This window comes from Bubalus kerabau, chromosome 5 (genome assembly GCF_029407905.1).
Source record: "Bubalus kerabau isolate K-KA32 ecotype Philippines breed swamp buffalo chromosome 5, PCC_UOA_SB_1v2, whole genome shotgun sequence".
Lineage (NCBI taxonomy): Eukaryota > Metazoa > Chordata > Mammalia > Artiodactyla > Bovidae > Bubalus > Bubalus kerabau.
In genome coordinates, this window is record NC_073628.1 from 60,403,040 (window position 1) to 60,416,843 (window position 13,804).

At 41.4% G+C, this 13,804-nt stretch overlaps 1 protein-coding gene across 2 annotated transcripts in view; it reads left to right on the forward strand.

Annotated features, from left to right (window-relative positions):
• KCNT2 (potassium sodium-activated channel subfamily T member 2) overlaps positions 1-13,804 on the forward strand; it is a 425,317-nt gene that overhangs the window by 358,511 nt on the left and 53,002 nt on the right. The window lies entirely within an intron of this gene.

Sequence of the window (13,804 nt, forward strand, 5' to 3'; positions counted from 1 at the left end):
GAGTTTTTGTTTGTTTGTTTTGTTTATAAATATTTATTAAAATTGAGAGGTGTTTGCTCTTCTGTCCCATGAGCATCCATCCAGCTGCTCATCAACTGCTAAGATGCATGGTTGCTGTCATAAATGCCCTTGAAATCATAAGGATAATCAATTATCTGCCTTTGCTTAAAACTCCTTGTTCCTTGACTTGTGGTCAGCACCTCTCTTTACACTGTTATGTAAAAGGTGTCCAGAATTTGTGCCCCAAGTAAGCCATCCATGGGTAAAAATGTATGTGCTGTGTGCTAAGTTGCTTCAGTCATGTCTGATTCTTTGCGACCCTATGGACTGTATGTAGCCCACCAGACTCCTCTGTTTGTGGGATTCTCCAGGCAAGAATACTGGAGTGGGTTCCACGCCTTCCTCCAGGGGATCTTCCTGACCCAGGGATGGAACCCACGTCTCTTACATCTCTTGCATTGGCAGGCGGGTTCTTTACCAGTAGTGCCACCTGGGAAGCCCTAAAAAACATATACCTGCAATCAAATAAACATTGGCCCTGACATGTCAAAGACTCAAAATCCACCTGAGAAGAGTGGTTTTAAAATAGCCAAAGATGGATTTTCTCAGCACAAATCTAAAATGTGCCTGAGATCAGATAGAGCTAATTAAGACTCGAGAGCCTTGTAGTGGGGGAAGGAAGATCAAAATCTATCAAGAACTGAAATTTTATTGAATGAGGCTCTTTCCAGGTGGAGACTTATTAGGATTGTGAGGATATGAGAATAATGCTAAAGAAAACAGTAGCGTTACTGTGCAGTCATGTTATGGGGACAGAAAGGGGTGGTTTTCATTCTCAGTGTCCAGACTGCCTGTGGGGATAAACAGACTTTGCATTCGAGGTGTACTTAATGTTAGTATACTGGGAGAATTAGATATATGAGAGGAAAAAAAAAAAAGATCCAGTCTTATACATGTGAAAATGTGTCAAATATATGCCATCTTCATTATTTGTAACAATATAAGGTAGACAGAAGGATGGCTTATGTTTTTGTTTGTTTGTTTGTTTGTTTTTTGGTTAGTTTTTTCTTTCACTTTATTTTGATTCCCTGTTATGACAGGCACTGTCTTGATCCCTGGGTGGCATATCGTTGAGTGAGGGCTCTTCTGTGCTCTTGTCTGGTGATTTCCATCTTCACTGCTGGTCACATACATTATGTTAGTAGAGTCTTAGCGCTGCTTCTTTATAAGCACAGTGATACTGCTATTAGAGACTGCTTCCAGATGAGGAAACTGAGTTTAAGACAGACTAAATCACTTTTTTTCAAGATCATATAACTATCAATGTTGTCAAACCCAATCAGCGAGCCGAAGGCACAGTGAGGCCAAAGAAACAGAAGGGTCTGAGTTTGGCATGGAAAAAGTTTTACTGCAGGGCCATGCAGGAGAACGGGGAGGCTCCTGCCCCAAAGACCTGAACTCTGATGGTTTTCTGGGAAGACTTTTTATAGGCAAAATTGGGAGGGAAACTTCAGGGTGTGTAACTCTCCTCTGATTGGTTGGAGGCTGTGTTCTAGGAATCTCAGTGATCAGCCTTCTTGTTCCAACCAGTCTGGAGTCCAGGAGCTTTTGCTCAGCATGAGGTTACCATCCTCCACCAGTGTGGGGGCCTTAGTTCCTATAGAATTCAGAGATGTGGATCAGATTGTATGCACATCCCCCAAGGAGGAGCCCAGACCCGGACCCATAGCTGTACTATCCTTTTCTTTCCTTGTTTATTGAAGTATAGTTGATGTACAGTATGGTGATTCATATTTTTTTAAAGTTTATACAAACTAGTGGATATACAAGAAAGAACACTAACAGATATGCAGAACAAACAGGTGGGTCAAGGAAGAAGGGAGGGGCAATCTACAGGGGATTAAAAGGTAGAAACTGTTAGGTATAAATAAGCTATAAGGATATATTGTTTAACAAGGGAAAGACAGCCAATATTTTATAGTAACTCTAAATGGATCACTATTGTTTGTTTCTGCATTACCTGACTCCCCTAATTAGTAACTGAATCTGCCCTTTAGAAATTTGGGAAGGTCTAGGAAACTGAAAAAAAAGGTAGGGTTCTGCTCAGTTTCATCTGGTCAGTGCATAAGAGAAACGTAAAGCCATTAGTGTTCAGAAATGTTCCCTGTGTCATACACTGCCTTAACACCAAGAATCACAGCTGAATAGCTCAGCATCCACAGACAAACCCAGGATTAAGCAGCCAGTGGAATCGATGCTGGCCTGGTGTGGCACTGTCTCCTTCATGACGTGTAAGGGAGGAGCACCCCATGATGAAGCCAGACACGTTCTGCAGTCACATCACCCATGGCTCTACTGCTGCCTAGGAATGGAACCGAGATAAAACATTTACACCATCATAGCCCTTGGCAGCTGTCTCTGGAAAATAGTGATGATAGCCAAATGATAGGGTCATTGCAAAGGTCACATCACACAATCTAATCACAATATTTACCCTGGTTTGGGCATATAATCAGTGCTCAAATAAATAGTCTCAAAAGCATAATTATAAATTAGTATTGTTGACATCATTACTAATAAATATTCTATTGATTTTGTGTTCCGTCGCTAAGTCATGTCCAACTCTTTGCAACCCCACGGACTGCAGCACACCACACTTCCCTGTCCTTCACTATCTCCCGGAGTGTGCTCAAGCTAATGCCCATTGAATCAGTGATGCCATCCAACCACCTCATCCTCTGTCACCTTCTCCTTCTACCCTCAATCTTTCCCAGCATCAGGATCTTTCCTATGTGTATTTAATTTTATACCAGTTCAGTTCACACAGTAAGGTTATAATTGTGGAAGTTATTTTCTGTATTGGTGAATCTGTGTGTCTACACTATTGTGTGTCAATTGTGTTAGGGGAAAAGAACAAGATGAAATTTGACCTGTGTTGGGTAATTAATTAAAAATAAAAACTTCCTCCAATATAAAATCCTCTTCATTAATGTAGAAAAGTTTTGTTTGAATAAGCTTTAAATCAGATTATGTATGATATGTATCTCAGAAATCTCCTAAAGAGATTACAAGGACAGAAAGACATTTCATCTGTTTATGTAGCTGGGCAGATACGGTCATTTACATACATGTTAATTGTCTTGATCTAAAGGAAAAGTAAATTGTCTTCTATCTTTGCAGCAAACAAGAAGTTACAACTTGGAGCCTGGCATCGAGGCTAAACTCCCAAAGAGACAGACAGAGTACTTTATGTTCCCATTTCAAAAAGATAGTTCCAAGGCTCTCAAGACATTCCTGGGAAACAAAGGAGGTTATTCATGTTTTCAAAAGTTTTGCATCTGTTTCTAAGAGACAAAGAAAGGATTTACAATTGCAAATTTTCTAGAAGGAAACTCTCTAGGAAAAAGAAAGTGAAGGAGACAGTTTTATTTTTTTGCATGAGGGAATTCATTTATTTCTGGAGATTTATATTTACCCTTGCATCTTCTTTGGGGGCTTCCCTGGTGTCTCAGATGATAAAGAATCTGCCTGCTATGCAGGACACCTGGATTCTATCTCTGGTTTGGGAAGATACCCTGGAGTAGGAAATGGCAATCCACTCTAGTATCTTGCTTGGGATATCCCATGCACAGAGGAGCCTGGTTAGCTATGGCCCATGGTGGTCCATTGCGTTGCAAAGAGACAGACAGGACTGAGCTACTAACACTTTCACTTCATTTTCTTTCACTTGCATCTTCTAGATATTTTCCAAGAAGAATAAAAAATAACATATTACCAAATTATTAAGAATAGAGGAGTTAAGGGAAGTAGAATTGAAACCAATGGTTTCAATGTTATAAAGCCATGGAAATTTTGTAAGAATTCAGTAAGTGAATTTTAATTCAGTTACTCTCAGTTATATCTATTGAAATAAGATTTATACATGTTATGGTCTTTTTTACAGACTGGGGCCTGGTGGGTTGGAGTTGATGAAAAGAAAGCAAAAGAGAGAGAGACTAATATTCCCTGCGTTACATGGAAAACCAATAAAGCTCTAGAATAGGGCTTGTACCTCTCATGAAGGCACAGGGCGTCCTCTCGAGGAGGTGTTGAAATCCTGGGCAGGAAAGTGAGCTCGGCAGGCCTCCACACTCCAAAGAACTAGCCAGAGATGGAAAGGACATGGGGGACACAAGTCTCTAGTGGAACAAGGGTGCTTTATTCATGTTTGTGTGAGCTTATATATTGTTATACAAGGAAGCTTTAGGTAAAAAATAAAGTTAGGCAAAGAACAAAAAACCAGATGCATAACAACTGTTACCAAGGGAATAATAAGAAATAACAATTGTCAGAAGGCCAGAGACAATCCATATCTTGAGTAAGAGGGTCATGACTAAACAATTTTACCTTAGGGTAAAAGGTTACTGAAGGAAATCCATGCATGTGTTCTGTCCCATGACCTCAGTCCTGGGAACAGTGTGCCGCTCCACTCATTCCTGTCTACCAGGAACTGATAAGGAACAGAGGGTTCATGAGAAACAGAAAACAACATACAGGAATCCTAAAGTTAAACATTCCCTGACAGTTGCATAGAAACATTTTAGGCTGCTTCCCTCATAGCTCAGTCTGTAAAGAATCCAACCTCAGTGCGGGAGACCCAGGTTTGATTCCTGGGTCGGGAAGATCCCCTGGAGAAGGAAATGGCAACCCACTCCAGTATTCTTGCCTGGAGAATCCCATGGACAGAGGAGCCTGGCAGGCTAGAGTCCATGAGGGTCGCAAGAGTCAGACATGACTTAGCTACTAAACCACCACCACCACCAGTATGGGTTGAATTGTATTTCTCTGCCCCACCAAAAATGTACTGGAGTCTTAGCCTCCACTACTTCAGAAGGTGAAATTCTCTGAAGAGAGGGTTTTACCGAGGTAAGCAAGATAAAGAAGGCCTTTAGGGCCTAATCCAGAATGATTGGCATCCTTATAAAAAGTGTAAATTCAGACCTAGGGACAGATACTTGTACATGGAAGACAGACATCCACAAGCCAAGAGGAGAGGCCTGGAACAAATCCATCACTGAGTCCTCAGATGGAAACAAAGCTGGAAACACCTTCATTTCAAACTCTGAGCTTTCATAACTGAGAGGAAATAAATTTCAGTTGTTTTAGCACTCTGTTTATGACACTTCCTTATGGCAGTGCTGGCAATCTAACACATGTGCCATCACTGATAATGGTAACTGTTCATTTCTAACTGGTGCTTTTTATCACTGAACTGTTTGGAGGAGGTTGCCATTAACCCCAGCATAGAGCCACCAGAACTTACACAGGATGGGGGAAACAGAATCTTGGAGGGCACAAACAAAACCTTGTGCACACCAGGACCCAGGAGAAGAGAGCAGTGACCCCAGAACAGACTGACCCAGACTTGCCTGTGAGTGTCCAGGAGTCTCTGGCAGAAGTCGTGGCCTGCTGCAGGGTCAGAGGCAGTGCGTGCAGCAGTGCCTTCATGGGACCTTTATCTTCATTACCTCCACCATAGTTTGGCCTCAAGTCAAACAACAGGGAGGGAATACAGCCCCAAAGTCAACAGAAAAATTGGAATAAAGATTTACTGAGCATGGCCCCGCCCATCAGAACAAGACTCAGTTTCCCCCTCAGTCAGTGTCTCCCATCAGGAAGCTTCCATATGCCTCTTATCCTTATTTGTCATAGGGCAGACAGAATGAAAACTACAGTCACAGAAAACTAATCAAACTGATCACATGGACCATAACCTTGTCTAACTCAATGAAAATATGAGCCATGCCATGTAGGGCCATCCAAGACGGACAGGTCATGATGGAGAGTTCTGACAAAACATGGTCCAGTGGAGAAGGGAATGGCAAACCACTTCAGTATTCTTGTCTTGAAAACCCCATGAACAGTATGAAAAGGCAAAAAGAGGACACTGAAAGAGGAACTCTCCAGGTCTGTAGGTGCCCAATATGCTACTGGAGATCAGTGAAGAAATAACTCCAGAAAGAATGACGAGACAAAGCCAAACCAAAAACAATGCCAAGTTGTGGATGTGACTGGTGATGGAAGTAAAGCCTGATGCTGTAAAGAGCAATATTGCATAGGAACCTGGAATGTTAGGCCCATGAATCAAGGCAAATTGGAAGTGGTCAAACAGAAGATGGCAAGAGTGAACATGGACATTTTAAGAATCAGTGAACTAAAAGGGACTGAAATGGGTGAATTTAACTCAGATGACCATTATATCTACTACTGTGGGCAAGAATTCCTTAGAAGAAATGGAGTAGCCATGATAGTCAAGAAAAGAGTCCAAAATGCAGTACTGGGATGCAATCTCAAAAACGACAGCATGATCTCTGTTCGTTTTCAAGGCAAACCATTCAATATCACAGTAATCCAAGTCTATGTCCTGATGAGTAATGCTGAAGAAGCTGAAGCTGAACAGTTCTATGAAGACCTACAAGACCTTCTAGAACTAATACCCAATAAAGATGCCCTTTTCATTATAGAGGACTGGAATGCAAAAGTAGGAATTCAAGAGATACTGGAGTAACAGGCAAATTTGGCTTTGGTGTACAAAATGAAGCAGGTCAAAGGCTATCAGAGTTTTGCCAAGAGAATAGAACATACTGGTCATAGCAAAGACCCTCTTCCAACAAGAAAAGAGGAAACTGTTAGATCATTCAGGTATGACCTGCTTTGGTGTACAAAATGAAGCAGGTCAAAGGCTATCAGAGTTTTGCCAAGAGAATAGAACATACTGGTCATAGCAAAGACCCTCTTCCAACAAGAAAAGAGGAAACTGTTAGATCATTCAGGTATGACCTAAATCAAATTTTACAGTGGACATGGCAGATAGATTCAAGGGATTAGATCTGATGTACAGAGTGCCTGAAGAATTATGGATGGAGGTTCATGACATTGTTCAGAAGGCAGTGATTAAGACCATCCCCAAGAAAAACAAATGCAAATAGGCAAAATGCTTGTCTGAGGAGGCCTTACAATTAGCTGAAAAAAGAAGAGAAGCTAAAGGCAAAGGAGGAAAGGAAAGATATACCCATTTCAATACAGAGTTCCAAAGAATAGCAGGGAGAGATAAGGAAGCCTTCCTTAGTGATCAATGCAAAGAAATAGAGGAAAAGGATAGAATGGGAAACACTAGAGATCTTGTCAAGAAAATGAGAGATACCAAGGGAGTACTTCATGCAAAGATGGGCACAATAAACCACAGAAATGATATGAACCTAACAGAAGCTGGAGATATTAAGAAGAGGTGGCAAGAATACAAAGAAGAACTATACAAAAAGATCTTCATGATCCAGATAACCATGAAGGTGTGATCACTCACCTAGAGCCAGACATCCTGGAATGCAAAGTCAAGTGGGCCTTAGGAAGCATCACTACGAACAAAGCTAGAGGTGATGGAATTCCAGTTGAGCTATTTCAAATCCTAAAAGATGATGCTGTGAAAGTGCTGCACTCAATATGCCAGCAAGTGTGGAAAACTCAGCTGCGGCCACAGGACTGGAAAGGTCAGTTTTCATTCCAATCATGCAAAGAATGTTCAAACTACTACACAATTGCACTCATCTTACATGCTAATAAAGTAATACTCAAAATTCTTCAAGCCAGGCTTCAACAGTACATGAACTGCAAACTTCCAGATGTTCAAGCTAGATTTAGAAAAGGCAGAGAAACCAGAGGTCAAATTGTCAACAACCATTGGATCCTCAAAAAAGCAAGAGAGTTCCACAAAAATATCAACTACTATTTTATTGACTATGCCAAAGCCTTTGACTGTGTGGGTTACAGCAAACTGGAAAATTTTTCAAGAGATGGGAATAGCAGACCATGTGACCTGCTCCTGAGAAATATGCATGTAGATCAAGAAGTGACAGTTAAAATTGGACATGGAACAACAAACTGGTTCCAAATCACGAAAGGAGTATGTCAAGGCTGTATATTGTCACCCTGCTTATTTTACTTATATGCAGTAAACATCATGGGAAATGCCAGGCTATATGAAGCTCAAGCTTGAATCAAGATTGCCGGGAGAAATATCTATAGCCTCAGATATGCATGTGACACCACCCTTATGGCAGAAAGGGAAGAAGAACTGAAGAGCCTCTTGATGAAAATGAAAGAGGAGAGTCAAAAAGTTGGCTTACAACTCAACATTCAGAAAACTAAGATCATGGGATCCGGTCCCATCACTTCATGGCAAATAGATGGGGCAACAATGGAAACAGTGAGAAACTTAATTTTCTTGGTCTCTAAAATCATTGCAGATGGTGACTCCAGCCATGAAATTAAAAGAGGTTTGGTCTTTGAAAGAAAAAATATGACCAACCTAGACAGCATATTAAAAAGCTGAGACATTACTTTGCCTACAAATGTCCATCTAGTCAAAGCTACATTTTTTCCAGTAGTCATGTATGGATGTGAGATTTGGACTATAAAGAAAGCTGAGTGCTAAGTTATTGATGCTGTTGAACTGTGGTGTTGGAGAAGACTCTTGAGAGTCCCTTGGACTGAAAGGGGATCCAACCAGTCAATGGTAAAGGAAATCAGTCCTGAATATTCATTTGAAGGACTGATGTTGAAGCTGAAACTCCAATACTTTAGCCACCTAATGCAAAGTACTAACCTATTTGAAAAGACCCTGATGCTGGGAAAGATCGAAGGTGGGAGAGTAATGGGACAACAGAGGCTGAGATTGGTTGGATGGCATCACCGACTCAATGGACATGAGTTTGTGTAAGCTCCAGGAGTTTGTAATGGACAGGGAAGCCTGGTGTGCTGCAGTCCATTGGGTTGCAAAGAGTCGGACACAACTGTACGACTGAACTGAACTGACCGTGGTGCTGGAAAAGTCTTGAGAATCCCCTCAACTACAAGGAGATCAAACCAGTAAATCCTAAAGTAAATCAACCCTGAATATTCATTTGAAGGACTGATCCTGAAGCTGAAGCTCCAATACTTTGGCCACCTGATTTGAAGAGTCAACTCATTAAAAAAGACCCTGATGCTGATAAAGACTGAGGGCAGAAGGAGATGGGGTGACAGAGGATGAGATGATTGGATGGCATCACCAAATCTATGGACATGAGTTTGAGCAAACTCCAGGAGACAGTTAAGGACAGGGAAGCCTGACATGCTGCAGTCCACGTGGTTGCAAAGAGTCAGACATGACTGAGCGATTGAACAACATAAATGGAGCATGAGGGGTCTTAGTTCCCCGACCAGGGATTGAACTCATTCTAACCGCATTGGAAGGCAGATTCTTAACCACTAGACCACCAGGGAAGTCTCCTTTTGCTACTTTCATAACCTAAGTCTTGCTTATACAAGTTAAGAAAAAAACTAAAGATTTTTAAGTTCATAAAGACAATTTTATTAAGATTTCTAAAATTTTTTAAAGATTTTTCAGACTGGACTGCTCATTTCTCTCAAAAACTTGACAAAATTCTGGTATGCTTAATTCATTTTTATGGCCAAAATATATCTAAAGTTCCTTCTTAAATATAATGTTTAAGTTATTTCTTTGCCTCCTCACCCCTATCTCTCATATCTTTTCAAAACTCCTTTGAGGTTACTGAGACAATAGTGTTGGACTTTGTTGTTCAATCACTATTTTTTCAGTTGTATATCCTATTTTCATACGCATCCAGAAACACACCCTTTATAATTATGCTCTTAATCTCTGACTCCCTTTTTAGTCTGTGCACTAAATTGCTTCAGTCGTGTCCAGATGTTTGGGACCCTTTGGACTGTAGCCCACCAGGCTCTTCAGTCCATGGGGTTCTCCAGGCAGGAATACTCGAGGGGGTTGCCATGTCCTCCCTCAGGGGATCTTCCTGACCCAGGGATGGAATCCAGGTCTCTTACATCTGCTGCATTGGTTAGGAGGGTTCTTTACCACTAGCACCACCTGGGAACTTGAGCTTAGTTCTTGCCTGAACTGCTGTCTTTCTTCTAACATCCGACTGACTGTATCAAGTAGTGTTCACACATCAATATTAATTAGATGGAGATTCTCCTGGACCAGGTCTGGGAGTGGCACACAGACTCCACTCAGATGCCATTGGCTAGAACTCAATCCTGTGACCACACCTAACTTCAGGGAAGACTGAGAAAGGTAGTCCAACCATGTGCCCAAGAAGAATTGGGCAATGAGTTTTGGTGGACAGTCAATATTCTTGGTCACATGTGATATATCACCCTTACTTTCTTCAAATTTGTAAAACCAATCTAAACATTCTTGAACATCATGCTTTAGCTTGCTTTTTTAATCTGTTTTTCTCTCATTGTTGCTTTTTGTTGTTCTTTTGTTTGTTTTGCATTATCTTTCTGGTCCTGGATATTCACATTGCCTCACTGATATTATTTATCCAATAATAGAGTCCTCCCTCAGGGTCCATGGGGAATGGGTTTCAGTCCCTTGCCTTCCCACTCTTCAGCAGGACCAAAATCTGAGGATGCTCAAGTCCCTTATATGACATGATTTAGTATCTGCATATAGCCTATGTACCCATATCCTCCTGTGTATTTTAATAATCTGATTACTTATAATATCTAATATTATACAATGTAAATTCCATGTAATTAATCATGCTTATATAATGAAACTTTGATAAAAACGCTGAAGAATGAGGTTTAGAGAGCCTCCTGATTGGTGAACATATTGATGTGCCAGGAGAGTGGTGCCATCAGACTCCATGGAGACAGAAGCTCTTATGCTTACGACTCTTCCAGACTTGCCCAGAGTATCTTTTCATCTGCTGTTCATTTGCACTCTTTATATTCAAATGATAGTCCTTAAATATAACACTTGGTGAGTTCTGTGAGCATTCTGGAAAATTACTGAAATTGTGGGAGTTGTGGGAAACCCCAGATTTCCATCTCTGCTTGACTCCCATACCATGTTTCTGATGCCTGCTGCATCAATTTTGTTGGATGGGCCAGAGGTGCTTAGTATATGTACTAAGCACACCTGTCAAGAGGTCCTGATTTGGATGATAAACTAGCCTATCATTCTATTTCTGAGGTAAGGACCATGTGTATCTTAGTGCAGGAGGGTACTAACTGCCTTGAAGACCTTGCATTCTTCTTTAAGATAAGGAATGGGGTCTCCCACACCCCAAACTCCTTCAGCATGAACTTGCCTTGGGTTGACTCAAAGGTATTAGGAGATGTGGGCCTGAGGTTGCCTTGAGTCCTATAAGCAGGATGAACCCATGGAGTGTCCAGAAAATGCAACCCCTCTAAGCTGGCACTGAGACTGGAACAGACGTGTGTGTGTGTGTGTGTGTGTTTATGCACATGCACTTGTCTGTGTGCATGTGAGTGTGTGGGGATGTGGGAGGAACCGACTCTTTCCAGTAAGAAGAAGAGTGGAAATGCAAAGAAATGCTCTGCATTACTGGGACTGCCTCCTCCTTGTGTGCAATACGAAGAAGTAAAAGAAAGAGAGATTGACTTACAGCCACTGATGACTCAGGGTCCTCTGTCACTTTGGTTCCTAAGCACACACTTCAGTGAGAAGGTCTAATAGGAAGCCTGTTCTGGAAGAGATACAGATTCAGAGCTGGTAGGCCACCCCTGAGACTCTTTCCTAGTGAAAACTCTAAGCAGGATACACAAAACTCTAGCAACACGTTGAAGATGCTTGTATTTTACTGTGAGGATTTTCTGTACTTGAATTCCAAAGGTCACTCCCTGGGCAAGCAACTTGGTGAGAGGAAAGGCAGAGTTAGCTTGACCAGGACATGAGAATTTGGAAAGAAGATTTGAGGGCTGTTAGTGAAGTAGAGTAGGGGTGGGGAGAAAGAGGGAGGAAAAGAGTGGAAAAAGAAGAGAAGATGTTGTGTCATACCCTGTAAAGAAGGTCAAGTAGGGTGAATGGTAGGAAAAGCCACTAGATTTGGGGTTACAGTATTACTATGTGTTGGGTCCGGGCAGAATCTGCTAAGTTGAACCATCCTATCAGCTCATTCCGTATGGCACTGGCTGGACACAGTAAAGAAAACACAATTTATGCCAGAAAAAAAATCCTTCTTCCAACAAAACCATGTGTTCACGAAAGCAAACCAAGTGGAAGAGATAGGTAAGATCAAGGATACTAAAGTGTCCAGGATTTCTGATTTGGATGTCTGAGATATCTTTTAGGTATTTTTAGATAAGTGTCAATCCCTTGGATGAAAAAATCCCCTGGAGAAGAAAATGGAACCCACTCCAGTATTCTTGCCTGGAAAATCCCATGAGCAGAGGAGCATAGTGGGCTGCAGTCCAAGGGGTTGTGAGAGTCAGACATGACTTAGCAACTAAACAACAACAAAGTTTTAGATGAGTGGATGTTAGGAAAACACAAAATCATTGCTGAAACTTTAACTGAATCCAGAATTATACCAAGAAACAAGTATGCCTGAAAAAACATTAATACAGTATATGTTTGTACTAGAAGAAATCACAGAAATATTTATTATTGTATTTTGTAAAACACAATAGTCAAAAGACATACTAAAGTCAGAGAACTTTGCATAACACAAACTTTGCAGTTTTTTTCCACCTTCAAACCTCCATTAAAGAACTGAAGTGAGAAGAGAGGGGTGTTGAGGTAACCTCAGGTTGTTTGTTTCTTGCCTCTTCATACAAATGTTATAAAATGTTATAAACTTTATGCAACAAACTTTCTTTAGATGTAGACAACCACTGTAAGTAGAAAAAGATTTATTCATTTGCTCAATAAAATTTCATTGGCTGTGTGCTAGGCATTTGGCACAACTTAAGAACCACATGCAGAGTACATCATGAGAAACCCTGGGCTGGAAGAAACACAAGCTGGAATCAAGATTGCCGGGAGAAATATCAATAACCTCAGATATGCAGAGGACACCACCCTTATGGCAGAAAGTGAAGAAGAACTAAAGAGCTTGTTGATGAAAGTGAAAGAGGAGAGTGAAAAAGTTGGCTTAAAGCTCAACATTCAGAAAGCTAAGATCATGGCATCCGGTCCCATCACTTCATGGGAAATAGATAGGGAAATAGTGGAAACAGTGGCTGACTTTATTTCTCTGGGCTCCAAAATCACTGCAGGTGGTGATTGAAGCCATGAAATTAAAAGATGCTTCCTCCTTGGAAGGAAAGTTATGACTAACCTAGACAGCATATTCAAAAGCAGAGACATTACTTTGCCAACAAAGGTCCATCTAGTGAAGGCTATTGTTTTCCCAGTGGTCATGTGTGGATATGAGAGTTGGACTTTAAAGAAAGCTGAGAGCTGAAGAATTGATGCTTTTGAACTGTGGTGTTGGAGAAGACTCTTGAGAGTCCATTGGACTGCAAGGAGATCCAACCAGTCCATCCTAAAGGAGATCAGTCCTGGGTGTTCATTGGATGGACTGATGTTGAAGCTGAAACTCCAGTACTTTGGCCACCTGATGCGAACAGCTGACTTATTTGAAAAGACCCTGATGGGGAAAGATTGAGGGCAGGAGGAGAATTAGATGACAGAGGATGAGATGGTTGGATGGCATCACCGACTCGATGGACATGGGTTTGGGTGGACTCCAGGAGTTGGTGATGGACAGGGAGGCCTGGCTTGCTGTGGTTCATGGGGTCACAAAGATTCGGACATGACTGAGCGACTGAACTGAACTGAAGAACCACATGTGGCCCCAGGTTCATAGGAAATCCTACCTATTTCTGTAGTAAGACAGCTCATTTGGAGCCGCCTATTTAGATGGTTCAAATAAGCCTTGTTGACTCCAAGGCTAATAAGTCAGTGACTGCATTGTGATGTAATGGGCAC